Below are 15,744 nucleotides of genomic sequence, written 5' to 3'. Positions count from 1 at the left end.
GGATGAAGGGGAAAGGCCCCTCAGTGGCACCTCTACACTTCTACACAACTCCACAGAAAGCATGGAGAGGATCCTCACTCTGAAAAGAGGAGGGAAATTAAAAAGAAAAGCGACGAGTTACATCGGCAACAGATGAAAGACAAACTACGCCAAAGACATAGGGGACCTCGTCTCCCCAAAGACGGGAGTTCCTACCGGACACCCCTAATCTTCAGGAGGGCTCTCGACACAGGTCAAGAAAATAATGACTCCTTCGAGGTAATGTGAAGTTCGGACCACCGAGCTCGAGCCCACAGCCATGGACGACAAGAAAAGCAAATCAACGTGGCGACGACTGGGCACCTCCAAACGACATCGACGTCGAATAAGTCAAAAGGCAAAAAAAGTTCGACGGACGATAATTTAATACAACACGTGGACGAGGTAACACAAAATTCTCTTTTCATTTCATTCGCAAAATAAACGCTACAAAGCCCATCAGGCTAAAGGAAGAAAAGCAAAACAACAAAAACAAGACAAAACAACAAAAGAAAAAATATATACATGGGAAGATGGAAGGACAAAAAGAGCCCTAAGGGGATCCGGCTTCCTCCGACCTCAGACTTTCGGCTTCGACCCTCACCAGGGAACCCCTTAAATGTTTGACTTCTGCTTCCAATTCCCTCTCTCTCATTAATATCTCCATGTATCTTCGATGAAATCGCTGGCTTTCATTCTCCGCCTCTCGACGCCTTTTTCTCAAGACCTCGGATTCTGCCTCTGCATCCTTGACGGCCTGCTGCTCGCATACCGGCTGGATCTTCAATTGCTGCAGCTCGGCCTTCCCCTCCCCAAGAGTGACAGATAGTTCTTCTGCGGTCCTTCTCAGGGATTGTAGTTTGTCAGAATCCCGGGCGGAGGCAGATTGAGCCCCCTCAGTCAGCTGCCTTCGAAGGCGGGCAACCTCTGAAGGCTCCCCTTGTATTCATCCACCTGCTTGCGCCAGCCGGTCCGGTACGCATCATAGCTCACCTCGGCATCCTGGAGCTGTTGCTGGAGGTCAGAGACCTTCTTCGACCACTCCCAGTCGCTGTCAATCCGAGTCAAAAGTCGGGATGAACTTCCCTCCAGCTGGCCAATCCTCTCCTGGGCAGCCGACAGCTCCACCCTGAGGGAACTGATCTTGACGGCTTGAGCCCAAATTTGATCGCTGGTATGCTTCTTGTATTCCTCAAGCTCCTTCTCAAAGTTCGCCTTCCTCCTGCTGTACTCCATGATTCTCTTCACGTGGAGATTTCGAAAGTAGGTGGCCTTTGCGGTGGCTTCAGAATGACTCTCCCTCAACCTGCGAAGCTTGCCTTCCATCTTCTTCGACCTTTTCGTTAAATGGAGGACTTCCTTCTTCAGCCGCTAGATTGTAGACTTCAGCGGAATCCCCTGAGGCAAGGGAAGTGCTTCAGCAGGGTGCTGCCATCGGGAGGTCAGCGCATTAAGACGTAGCTCATTACAAAGAAGAAGAAAGAAAGAAAAAGAAGAGAAGAAAAGTCCCCCACAAGGAAGAGATCAATTTTATTGACTGAACATTTCTTGAAGACAAAAGAAAGAAGAAAAATGGCAATAAAGGAAGAATATAAGGTTAGAGGTCTCGGACCTCTGGATCAACGGGGTGACTCGGTACCTCTGGGGGGTGGTCCGCGGTGGCTGCAACGATGGTGGAGGGTCCGGCTTCATCCTCGGACGCCTCGTCCAAGAAGCTGAGGTCGAGCTCGAGAAATTTTACGACCATCTTCTCCTGGCAAAGCTCGAACCCTTTATTGAATGCGGCTTGGCCGAACTCAACCTTCAACTTCTTCATTTCGGTGGAAGCTTTGAACTCCTCCACCGCTTGACCCCTGGCCTCCGAGACCAGGGTCAGAATCTGTTCCGCCATGTTGGCAACCTCGGCCTCCGCCCTCCTCACCATCTCCTCCAAGGCGGCCTTCTGTTCCACCAAGGTCTGTCTCTCTCTCTCAAGCGCCTCTCGGAGACCGACCGCCTTGAGGGTCATTTCCTTAAGATGAGCAGCCTCGACCTGCTGACCTTCCACCGCCTTGTTTGTCGTCTCGATGTTGGTGAGGAGTTGGTGCCCGAGCTGCAAGGACGACCGGAGGGTCAGAATGGGAGCTGGGAAGTTAATTAAATGAAGAAGCGAAAGGAAGAAAGGAAGATGAATCTGCTTACCTCGAGGAAGGCCCCCAGTGAGTCCCAGACTCGTTGTGCGGGATCGACGCGGACGATCCTCTGGACGACTTCGGGCAGTGAGCACCCATCTACCAGCTTTTTTATTAGGTCCCTGTCACTAAAGGGATCATCTCCCTGCTCCTCTTCGGAGCCGCGAGATTCTTCGGTGGCAGCCTGGCGACTGCCGATCCTATGGGCCAAGGTCTTCCTCCTCTCACCCCCTGGCACCTCCTCAGGACGAGCCTCCGAAATGGGGACCTCAGTAGGAGGACTCAAACCCCTCGAGGAGGCCTGGGCGGCTGGAAGATCAGTGTCTGCAAGGACGTCGGTAGCTGAGGTCGCTTGGGCGGGCGCAGCCAAACTCATCCCCTCCACTCTGGTCTTCTTCGCCAGCCCAGAGGCCGCGGCACCCTTTCTTTTGAGAGCCTTCAGGCCCCTGGCAAGCATCTGTGCTTCTTCGACATCCATGCCTAAAAAAAAAAAAAAAAAAAGAGAGAGAATGGGGAAAAAGAAGAAAAAGAGAAAGAGGGCGTGAAAAAGAAGAAAATAAGAGAAGTAGGAGGAAGAGAGGAAAGGAAAGGAAAAGAAAAAAAAAAGGAGAGATGAAATACTGACGGGATCCAGGGGGCTCAAGCCGATGTTGAACAGAAACTGCTCCTTCAGGAGGTTGGGGAGAGAAAGAGTTGGATATTTGAGGAGTTTTTAGGAGGCTTGATGATCGTCCCCCCCAGGCTGGGCGCCCGACGGACGGAGTCCCTCGGGAGAACAACTCTAGCCTCAAGGTCGGGCATCGAACATAAAGAAACTTCCCCTTCCAATTATGGATAGAGGAGGGGGCAAATTTCAGCAACCCCTTTCTATCGAACTGTGGGGAGAAGTACCACCAGTCCTTCATTGTGGGATGACGCTTGAAGGTGTAGAAGTATCTAAACAAGGAAAGGGTGGGTTGGACTTCGACTATATGACAAAGAGAGAGGAACCCTATCAAGAACCTAGAGGAGTTCGGTGCAACCGAAGCTAGAGAAATGTCCAGAAATCGAAAAAGAGCAATGACAAAAGGCGAAAGAGGGAGCCGAAGTCTGGCACGGAAGGCCTCCTGGTACAGGCAGAAGTAGTCGGGGGGAGGGGCACTAGCCCGGTCGGACGGGCCAGGAAGTTCCAGTTCGTACTCAGGAGGAACCCCATACTGAACTCTTATCAATTGGAGTTCGTCCGGAGTAGAGAACAAGGAATGGCGTCCGGTGCAAAAATCGGACGAGGTTCAGCTCTAGCTACCGGTTCATCTACCGCCTGAGGACTCTAGGAGACCGAGACAGATGAACTCCTAGAGCCGCTAGAAGAAGAAGCCCTGGAAGACATCTAGAATCACACGAAGACCACTTACAGAGGCAAAATCCCTAAAAATCGAAGAAAATTGCAGATAAGGTCTCGAGGGACTGATGTGCAGAGCAAGAGGAAGAAAGATCGAACGATAAAAGGAAGAACAAAAAGAGAAAGGAGTTTCAAGACTAACCTAAGCGATTCAGAGAGGTGCGAAGGTGCGAAAATGGGGACGGCTCGAGGAACGCCTAAGGCTGGAAAGGGCGCTGAGAAAAATCGGAGTTCTCAGGGAGAAGAAGGGCGTCGGAACGAGACCGTCGGATAGAGCGGGACTCTTGGAGGGGGAGTGTGGGTTTAAATAGGCCCCGAGATCCGGCATAATGATGATTGCGAATCTCCTCTAACCGATCTCTTTTCACCGCGTGTCCCACTCACCACAGCGGACGGTTAAAAAGCGGCAAACGACTGACAGAGCCTTTATTGCGCCACGCCTTGAGCACCGTTCCACTGCAGGTTCCAAAAGAGCCTCTTCGGATCGCCTCGATTTGAAAAGACTCCAGCACATGTGCATTGAATGCCAAAATATCTGAGGACAATTGCGTGCGGACATCAAGGGAGCAACTTCGGCTGTGACAATCTCTCTGTACTTCCTTCATTCGAAATTCGAACTCGAAAGTAGGGGGACTGGTGTTGGGTATAAAATACCCTCAGTCGAAGTTCTTGACAGGATTGACCCTCCCAGGACTACTTCGACTTTCGACCACAGATAGTATCTCTCCAGACTTCTCTAACAGTCGGATTCCCACAGTGCTGACTGAATTCCCCCGATGGACGAACTCCCACTGCACCACCCGAGCTCCTTCAACATGAGTTCCCCTAGTCATCTATTAAGCCGCCCCAAGTGCTCACTGAGCTCCGCCGCTAGCCGACTTTCTACGACTATCAGCTGTTCTCCGAATCCCTTCCAGACTTCTTCCAGCCAGGTTCAACTCCAATCCGAACTACCCCGGACTTCGTCAACGACTGAACTTCTCCAACGGTAGATTCCTACAATTACCAGATTTCATCCGGACTCCTACGGGAGCCGGACCTCGTTTCCAACTCCGGCTGCAGGCGGACTTCGCCCAGACTCCTACGGGAGCCGGGCTCCGCCCACGACTTCACTTACAGGTAAACTTCGTCCAGACTCCTACGGGAGCCAGACTTCACCCACAACTCCAATTGCAGGAGGACTCCGTCCGGACTCCAACGGGAGCCGGATCTCGTCTCCGACTCCGGCTGCAGGCGGACTTCACCCAGACTCCTACGGGAGCCGGGCTCCGCCCTCGACTTCACTTACAGGTAAACTTCGTCCGGACTCCTACGGGAGCCGAACTTCACCCACAACTCCAATTGCAGGAGGACTCCGTCCGGACTCCAATGGGAGCCGGATCTCGTCTCCGACTCCGGCTGCAGGCGGACTTCGCCCGGACTCCTACGGGAGCCGGGCTCTGCCCATGACTTCACTTATAGGTAAACTTCGTTCGGACTCCTACGGGAGCCGGACTTCACCCACAACTCCAATTGCAGGAGGACTCCATCCGGACTCCAACAGGAGCTGGATCTCGTCTCCGACTCCGGCTGCAGGCGGACTCCACCCGGACTCCTATGGGAGCCGGGCTCCACCCACGACTTCACTTACAGGTAAACTTCGTCCGGACCCCGACGGGAGCTGGACTTCACCCACAACTCCAATTGCAGGAGGACTCCGTCCGGACTCCAATGGGAGCCAGATCTCGTCTCCGACTCCGGCTGCAGGTGGACTTCGCCCGGACTCCTACGGGAGCTGGACTCTGCCCACGACTTCACTTACAGGTAAACTTCGTCCGGACCCCTACGGGAGCCAGACTTCACCCCTGACTTTGATTGTAGGTAGGCCTCGTCCGAGCTCCTACGGGAGCCAGACCTCGTCTCCGACTCCAGCTGCGGGAAGACTCCGTTCGGACTCTCACGAGAGCCAGACCTCGTCCCCAACTTCGGCTGAAGGAAGACTTCGTCCGGACTCCTACGGGAGCCGGACTCCGGGCTCCTCTCGAGTGGGTAGCTAACCGCCTCTCTCCGCTAGACACTCCAGCCGAACTTCAGCAGACAGGCCCCATCACTCCCTGACGGGCCGCAGTAACGGCCATGACTCTGCTCCACTTCCTGCGACGGATTCCACACGACTCTATTACTCCCTGGCAGACCGTTATGATGCCCACGATCCTGCTCCACTTCTTGCGATAGATACCGCACGATTCTTCCATCCTCTGGCAAGTCGCGACAACGGACGCCGCTCCACTCCCCGCGACAGACTCCACGTGGCATGTCCCGGTGATAGCCATGATTCCACCCCACTACTCTTCACAACAAACTCCTCCTGACTCTGGGCAGCCCACTGTCAGACGGTTACAAACATCGCTATCAGTCTGTTGCTCCCTCCGCCTATAAAAGGGAGACCCCAGATACGTTATTCTCTAAGCTCTCATTTTTACCTAGAAACTCTGCTAAAATTTTTGTTCGAGCACTCCATTCTTGTTGAGGCAGAGAACTAACTTGAGCGTCGGAGGGTCTTGCCGGAGCAACCCCACCTCCGGTTTAGACTTCTTTTGCAGGTCCCGACGGTGACCGCGACTCCCTCGACTCCAGCTTCTCTGGAGCAGGCAGATTTTTGCACCAACATAAATCAAAATTAAATATGGTTTAATTTGATTTAATTGGGCTCCTAGTTGGACTAGGATCACCTTTAATTAGGTTGCAATTAATCTGTATTGGGTTCAAAGAGTTTGACCTAGTCTACATGAGAATCCTAGTTAGACTAGGATTCCATCTTTTCCCTTGTGCCACCTAAGAAAGCTCACACCCATATATTTATTTCTAAATATTTTTCTATGATATCCACATCTAAGGAATGTAATCTCACACCACTTATTCTAGAGATTTGAATCAAATTTGATTTGGTTCATTATGGAAAGTGGTTTGGGTTTATTTCCTTTGAAAAAGTCCCTCTTGACGAAAACTCCTCTCCCCTCTCTTGTGCCAACTTTCTCCATGCCTACCTTTTCTTTTTGTCACCTCTTTTGTGTGTGGTTTCCTGATCTCCATGCAGATAATAAGGGAAGGGGCATCCAAGAGTTGGACGCCCCATGGTTTCCTTGTTTGACTAGGTCATTTGACCTAGTCTACCTTATCTAGTGGTGCCTCCTATATGATAGGAGGTGGGAGCCAGAAATCTATGGTTTTTTCATAGAAAAGGTAGAGAAGAAAGTGGATGGCATGGGTATTTTGAGGTGCCAGTTTTCTTGGAGGAGAGTCTTCTATCAAGACATCAAAATTTGATGTCTTGTAGAGACAAAAGGTAAGAGAGAAGATTGTCTTCTCTTATTATTTTTCTTTTAGTTTATTTTTATTTTTATTTTTATGATTTTTATGTGATAAAAATCTGAGAGAGAAAGAGGGATGGCATGGTGGATCTATGCTTCAATGAATTGGGGCATGGTGATCTGATTTTGGACATGATCTGATCATGTCCTGATGAGAGAAGAAGAAGAAAAGAAGGTCATCTCTTAAGGTTTCTTTTATAACCCTTCTTTTCCATCAATCATGAGGTTTTTCTATGAGAAAAATCAAATAACATAAGATCTAGAAGTTTGAAAAATATCTAGTGGAGAAGGTCTTCTCATGTCCTAGCATAGAGATATTTTCAGGACATCAATCGTTGATGTCCTGAAAGAGAAGATCTGTCTTCTCTTAAGATTTTTTCTATTATATATTATTTTTGATTTTAGAGAGGTTCAAGGATTTGACTTCTCCCTCATTCCTCCTCATATTCTTCATCTCTTGGAATGTCCAAGAGATCCGAAGAATATTTTTAGATTAACCATCCGGAGGGATCCACAAGAAGCTAGCACTTTGAGCAGATCTTCATTCGACGAATCTCCGATTTTGTTGCAGCCTCGTGTGGATCTCCTATAGAGGCTGGACGCGTGTGCGGCTTCAAAGGCAACAAAAAAAATCAACTGTGGAGTTCTCCACCTGTGTGAAGGTAAAAGATCTGATCTCTTCTCTTACCTAGATGTGATCTAGGTTTTAGATCTAAAATTATTTTGGATCTAAGGTATTGATTTGATCAATACCAAAGCTTTTATTTTTTGACTTATAAATGCAATATGACATATTATAGATCTTAGTTGTAGGATTTAGTAATCTGATTACATGTATTTGTAGATTAAATTGTTTAATTTATATATTCTGCTGCGTTATATTTTAAAAATATTTTGAAATTTATGCATGAAATCCTGCACTTTTTCTATCACAAACAACCTATGAAAGAATTTGGTATTTACATTCCCTTCTTTAAGCCACATGATTTGGAATTTTTGTCTTTGACACACTTTTTTCCACCTTCTAATGGCCTTTAGGTGGATAATTTGACTCCAGAAGAGTGGTCACCATCACATTTCCATGACTATCACACCACCCCATGGATGCTCTTATATGATAGCCAAAATTGTCAAAGGAAAAGAGATTAAGGTACTTGGGTCTCTTATCAATCATAGAAAGGAGAATGAGATAGTGATCAGAAGCCAACTAAGTCAAATGATGTATTTTTGATTCAAAAAATAGATCGAGCCTTATATCTGAAGCAAAGACATAATCCAACTATTCCCATATCCAAGCTCGACCAAGCCTATCGTTACACCAATTATATCTCGGTCCTTTGTAGCTAAGGTCAATGAGTTCCATTTGAATGAAGATCCCAAATTCTCGAATATCTCGATCAATTTTGAAATCTTTACCCCCTTTTTAAGTAGTTGTAAAGGTAAATCTAAAGTTAAGACAATGGATATAGAATCTCAGATGATCCTGCTAGTATAGACTATACCCAAGACCAACAATAGGATCCCACAAAAACACTTGCCTATCTATGGAGTGAAATTGATATAATCTACCTCCTTACACTAAGCAATATGATACCACCTGAGAGATCCACAGTAGGAAACCATATACAGATTTTGAAAAGGATCCATCATTATTGGAATTCGAGGTATAGACCCTTTTAAGAGTCTTGTGTCGAGGAAATAACACAAGTCTAGATAATGCTGATGAATAATGGTTAACAAAAGTGGGCTTTGCTACTCCCTTATAGTTTCATGTTAAGATCTTCATTGTGACAATTAAATCAAGTTATAGTTCTATATTAGTATTTGCATTTTTGATAGTGGAGTCGAGTAGGATAACATAACCCCTTCACTTGCCCCATGCTCCATAGACATAGGACCTTCAAATCTCACACCATCCAAGTCCAAGAAGGAACCTTTAATAGGTTGTTGTTGCATCTAATTGGGCTCGAACTTTTGATGAACATCCATACTCATTAAGGACTTTCATAACATGTGAAAGTATACAATATGAGAAGATGGATCATTATCAGAAGGCTATTGTGGAACCATCTTTGTGGCATCTATTGCTGAGTAGGAGCAAACGACCCCCCTGCTGGCTAGTTGGTGAGCTATCGGGATTGGTCACCACTATCAACCATATTTCTTTCTTATTTACTTAAAGTTTGGTAAATGGTGCTCAATGAGGAAGATCTTTTTGCAGCTCCTTTATGTTTAATTTTTTTCAGAATAAAGATCTTTGGCTAGCGTGGACATTCAGATCTGGAGATCAACTAGGGCCCTAACTTTTTGTTGATGTCTCTATCACTTCTCCTCTGGTATTGTAGATGATGCTAGCTCACTCTAAAGGATCTGCTTTCAGAGCTTGAGGTAGATCCACCTCCTCTAGCTCATCATGTAGCAGTGGAGCATATTGTGACCAAGTGACAATAGATGGATGTAGATCAAACTTAGCTAGGGTTTTCAGTGGAGAATGCTTGGAAGCTCATCTCAATTGCATCCAAGCCATGGACAATTGAACTCCCAAAAGAGCGAGTGTAGGAGATTTTTCAAATCTTGATTAAAGGATGATGAAACTAGGACTTTAGCTATCCAAATCCAAGGGCCATAGAGGGGTTTTACTATCTGCACATCTCCACTAATAGGGCATCCACAATCTTCCATTGACTTTTCTATTTTGTCAGAAACAAGCAAATCTCTAGAAGATCCTCATAGATGAACTCTTGCCAGAATGTGTTATCCTTAATCTAAATCTTAGCCCCACGGCAAGTGCTCTTTGTAAGATTAATTTGAACACATACTACACGAATCCTATTCTGATAGAAGACTTCGTCTGCTCACCTAGAAACAAAGGCTTCCCCCTGAGAAATACAATCTTGAGTATCTTCTCTCATTCCCAAAATGTAGCAGGAGATCTTCTAGTCAAATCCACAATAAGATATAGTGGATGATATCCTTGCTTGGCTTACAGTTCGGGCTCTAGCTCTCTAGGGCAAATAGTTGTCTAGCTAGGGACCAAGGTCTGCTATAAGATCTAAGCCTTGATCACCTCCAATGGAAGTTGAAAAGGAGCAAGCCTTTCAAGAGCAGCAAAACATGGAACTCACATTCCACATTCCACCTAGCTCTCATTTCTCATTGTTTAAGCCCAATAGAAAAACTCTAGTTACCAATAAATGCTGCCTTTCATCGATTACAAGCTTGAGATTGATTTCCTCATCGATGAAGGTGACAATTTGTGTTGAACTTTTTTGTAGGGCTATGATGCTTTTCATCATGGCTTTAGATGTCTCCCATTGGAAGCGACAATCCTCTAGACTAATTGAGACTATAAGTAGCCTCATTTTGCTGACTTCACCTTATTTTATTTTCAAAAAATCTAAGAAGGTGAAGAAGTCACCCCTTCCCTAGCTTAATTTGAAGATGCCAGATGACATAGTGGAGAAACCCTCTCTTTTGGCCAGATTGAGGTTCGGCACTCCTTTCACCTCTAGAGAAGGGTTAGATAAAACTCTTACAACACTTTTTCCTTTGTTTGTCATAGTCACTCTCTATAGCAAACTTTTATTAACTATATATTTAGACTTCATCCTATTAATGAGGAGCAATACTTTCAAATGTAGTCTCAAGAATTCCTACGAGGCTTTATGCTGTGACAATAGATTCACTAGATTTTTCGATACATAAACACTCCAAAGAATCTAAAGAGCTCTTAAAATAATGAATCTTAGTCACATGGAATACTTACCAGTGAGTATTTGTAACCACTTCAAAGAATCTTGATAAAGAGCTTTTGAGAACAATGCATCATAGTTGCATGGAATACCGACTAGTCAGCATGTGATTTTTTTTTTCATAAGAAAAAATATGATACCCCAGACTAAAAGGGGCCCAAATTTGAATGGAACTGGTCCACTTGATCAGCCTAGCTACCAAGAAATAGAGTCCAAAAGATTCACTATAAGAAAAGAGAGTTTTAGCGATGAATTTATTTATGACAAAAAATATTAACATCAAATCATCATATCAACGATGCAAAAAAATTTTCATCGATAATAAAAAAATATTTATGATGATTATAAATTTTTATCATAAATAAAAAGTATTAGCGACGAAAAAAGAGTTTCATCGTAATAAAAAGCTTATTTTCGATGAATATTTTTATCATAAATAATTTTTTTTAAAATTACAAATCTTCAAATATTAATGATGATAAATCTTTCATCGGTAATAGTTAATTTTTTTATGAAAAAATAATCGATTCCATCGCCGATTATTCTCATTTATGACTAAAAATTTTTGTCACTAATATTTGAAAAAAATAAAAAATTAAATATTTTTGATTATTTACAACATAAGTATCAGTCGCAAATAATTTAATTATTTATGATAAAAACAGATGTTATGTCATAAATAAGGATTATTAACGATAAAAATTTTCATTATTAGTACTTTAAAAAGTTAGATAATTTAAAATTTTAAAATATAGAAATTATTTATCATAAAAAAATAAACATCATAGATAATTAAAATATTTACGATGAAATTTTTTTTTTCATCATAAATTATCAACCGTTTACGATAAAATTTTTCATCACTAATACCTAAGAAATAAAAAAAATTTAAAAATTTAAAAAATAAGGTATTTGTGATCTAAAAATAATTTTCATCGTCAATAAGTGATTTTTTATGATAAAATTATTTTATCATAAATAATTAAAAAAATTAAAAATTTAAAAATTATAGAATATTTACGATGAAACATGCTTTATCGCTAATATTGCTTATTTACGATGAAAATATATATTCCATCATAAATAAATATATTTTAAAAATTTAAAAATAAAAAATAATTTATGATGAAACTTATTCATCATAAATAATCAACTATTTACGATGATAAATCAAATTACCATCGTAAAATTGTTACTTATTTACGATGTATATCTTTCATCATGAATATTTGAAAAATAAAAAAAATTTAAATTTCAAAGGCTAAACTATTAGTGATGGTAAAAAATTTTTTCATCATTAAAATAATTTTTAATGATGAAAAATTTCATCGCTAATGGTTTAAAAATTTTGAAAATTTAAAAAATTTTTTTTATTGAAGGATATATATTATAGTAATTTTTTTTTATATTTATAAAACATATAAGATAGTTTTAAAAAATAATATGTACAAAATAAAAGTATATAAAATATTAAGATGACTATATAGTAATATAAGAAAATTGTTGGAATCATACTTAAAATGCCAGATGTAATTTGAAAAAAAATAATAAAAATTTTTATAATAAAAAAAATTATAAATAACTTATAAAAAAATAGTAAATATTAAAATTAAAAGTTTACAAGAATGATGGATAGAGTGGGCCAAGATATTTTAGAATATGTAACTGTATTTTATCTAGTTTTATCATTAGTTAGTTCATAATTATCATATATACTAAATTTTATGTTTATTATATTTATAATGACATATTTAAAGAAAAATTTTGATTTTATTGCTTGTGATCTTTAAAAATCTTATTTTATTTTATTTCTTAGTTATACACATAAGTAATGAATAAAAATTTAGATAGATTGATGAGCTGATATGGATGAAGGAAAAGTATATGTGGGGTATGAGTCGAACCTACTTCAACCTGCATGTAAACCAAACACAATTTGACCCATTGACACCCCTAGTTTGAATTATACTTTTGTCCAATTTTGGTTGGTCTTTCATCTATTTTAGTTAATAAACAAAAAAAAAAAATAAAAAGAGCGACATGGCAGTAGATTAAGGGAAAATTTTGCACCCCATATCTGGTCTCTGGTGCTAAAGAGGCCTGGTTCTATTTACAGAAGGCTCCATTGAGTCTCTTAGACATGATCAAGCCCAAATTTAGCTCATTTTTTATGTAGTTCTCATTAAATCTAAATATAATATGAGTTCTACAAAATCTAAATAAGCAGGACAAAATATGTGATACCTAGAAAATAGGCTACGAAAGTATTAACATTCTATGAAAATTTAAAGATAGATATGGTCCCAACCGTGTGGGCCATGAAAGAGGGCCGGATGAACTTGGTCACATACTTCCTAAACAACAACATCAGAGAAGAAAAAAGCAAGATACTTTTTTGACCTCTCAAATATCATCATTTTTCGTATGAAGTCCTGAGTTAAAAAATTTGCAGTCAAATCCTTGAACTCACTTTCAGTGAATCAATGTGGTCCTATCATCTATCTTGTCAGTTGGATCTGAAAAAATTTTATCATGCGAGCATCATATAATTACTTATAAAAAATTTATAAATGAGAAATTTTTTTTAGTAATTATTAGCGATGGAAGATAATTTTTGTCGCTAATAACATAATTAACAATGAAAATAATCATCATAAATAAAATTTTTTTATCAAAAAATTTTTGACGGAGACTATTAGCGATGAAATCCTATATTTTTGTTGTAAATAATATTTTTCAGAAGAAAATTTTTTCCAGTGGAGAATTTTTTTTTTGGCAGGAACTATTAGTGGCGAAATTTTATTCGTCGCTAATAAGCTTATTAGTGATGAAAAATTTAGTTTTCGTTACAAATTTATTTTTTAGTTAAATTACTGACGATGAAAATTAATTTTTGTCGCTAATACCCCACGTCCCGTCATGTCCCATCTGAAACCCATTTTCTTCCTCGTTGCCCTCCCTGCCCTCACTCGGCATTTTCTTGCGCTCCCCCCTAGCGTTCCACGTCTCTCCCCCTGTTTGGCCGCCATCACCGTTCGCTCCACCGTCACCATTTGCTCCACCGTCGCTGTCGCCATCCGCAAAGCCATCGTTGATGCCACCATCGAGGTGAGTTTTATTACTTTTTTTTTGGGGGGGGGTTCGGGCCGGGGATGGGGACGGGGACTGGGCCGACGGGTCGGGGAGCCGGGGTCAGGGACGACATGCCTGGGCTGGGGACGACGGGCTGGGCCCATGGGGCCTGCAGGTCGGGGTCGTGGAGCTTGCAAGTCGGGTCCGGCGGCTTAGGGCCTGGGATGGGCTTGGCAGGCCGGGGACGGCAGTTCGCGGCCATGGGGCCTGCTGGCCGGGGTCACGGGCCTTGCGGGTCGGGCCCGACAGGCCGGGGCCGGGGATGGGGAGCGCGGGCTGGGTCCGATGGGCCAGGGCCTGGGATGGGGATGGTGGTCCGACACCGGCAGGCCAGGGCTGGGATCGGGTCGAGTCGGGTCGGGTTCGAGCCGGGCCAGGCCGGGTCCGAGTCCTAGTCCGAGTCCTGGCCGGGGTTGGGTCGGGTTGGGTCCGTGATTGGGCTGGGTCGGGTCCGGGCCTGGTCATTTTCGGGTCGGGCTGGGCCGGACCGGGTTGGTGCGAGCTGGGTCGGGTCAGGTGGAGCCGGTGGTGGGTCGGGTTGAGTCAGTTTCGGTTCGGGCCGGGTTGGGGTGGGTCGGGTCGGGATGGGGCAGGTTGGGTTTGGTAGGGTTCGGGTTGGGTCTGTTCCGGGTGGGCCGAGGCCTTCGGGGATGGGTTCGGGGATGGGGACGGGGTCGGGATGGGGCAGGTCGGGTTGGGGTTAGGTCGGGGCGGGCCGAGCCGGGTCAGGTCGGGTCAGGTTTGGGCCGGGTCAGATCAGGGTCGCGTCGGTTTCGGGTCGGATCGGGGTCGGGTCAAGGTCGGGTCTAGGTCGGGTCGGTTCCGGGTCGGGCCGGGGCCTTCAGGGATGGGTCCGGGGATGGGGTCGGGGCAGTCCGCCAGGTCGGGTGGGGCCGGGACTGGTCGGGGTCAAGACGAGTCGGGGTCGGGTCAGGTCAGTTTCGGATCGGGTCTGGTCGGGCCGGGCTAAAATTATTATAATTATTGCATATTATTTTTTAATATTACTACTAAAATTATTTAATTATTTAATTAATTATTTTTTTACTAACACAATGCACATTGCTGTTACTTGTTCCAATGAAATTATTTTATGTGCTGTTTTGTATGTTGCTGAAATTATAAATAAAAAAATATTTTTATTTTAGAGAAAACTCTATTAAAATTTCTGATGAAGAAATTTTAATACAAAGTTATTCTTTTTGGATAAATTAGAAATCCATCTTCGAATGCATGTTCAAAGATGGTTCTTAAATTATATTGAGCCGTAGATTCTCATTCAAGTTTTGATCTTCATCAAGATCGAAACTTGGATATTTCGTATTCAGATTTTTTAAAAAAATAATAATATTATTATTGTTAATAGTTGATATTCTATTTCATTATGTGATATTCAGTAGTTATCTAGCCATTGTTCTCCAGGTATATGGTGGATAGGATGCGTAGGCACTGTATCCACATCATATACTTAGAGAACCATGGGAAGATGGTCTTGAAATTTTTATAAAAATGAAACGAAATATCCAAATTGTACAAAGATTTTCAAGTTAGAATTTTTGATAAAATTACTTCATATTAAAATCGTGAACCGATGGAGTTAGAAGGTATTTGACCAAATTTTAACATTGATTAAAGCAGCTCTGCTCGATGAAGAGAGACTTCTGAAATCATATTCTGAAGCAAAAATATATATGCAAAAACTGAGACTTGGCTATACTCCTATACATGCCTGCAAAAATGACTGCATATTATTTTATAAAGATAATGAACAAGCAACTGAATGTCCGAAATGCGGTGAGCCTAGATACAAAATCAATATTAGGAAAGCAAAGAAGATACCTCAAAAAATTTTGAGATATTTTTCATTGATTTCAAGACTTCAAAGGTTGTATATGTCCACAAAGACAGCTGAAGAAATGAGATGGCATTATGAGCAGCGG

The sequence above is a fragment of the Elaeis guineensis genome, chromosome 7 (assembly GCF_000442705.2).
Source record: "Elaeis guineensis isolate ETL-2024a chromosome 7, EG11, whole genome shotgun sequence".
In the NCBI taxonomy this organism is placed as follows: domain Eukaryota; kingdom Viridiplantae; phylum Streptophyta; class Magnoliopsida; order Arecales; family Arecaceae; genus Elaeis; species Elaeis guineensis.
Note: the sequence above shows the minus strand (reverse complement) of the source record.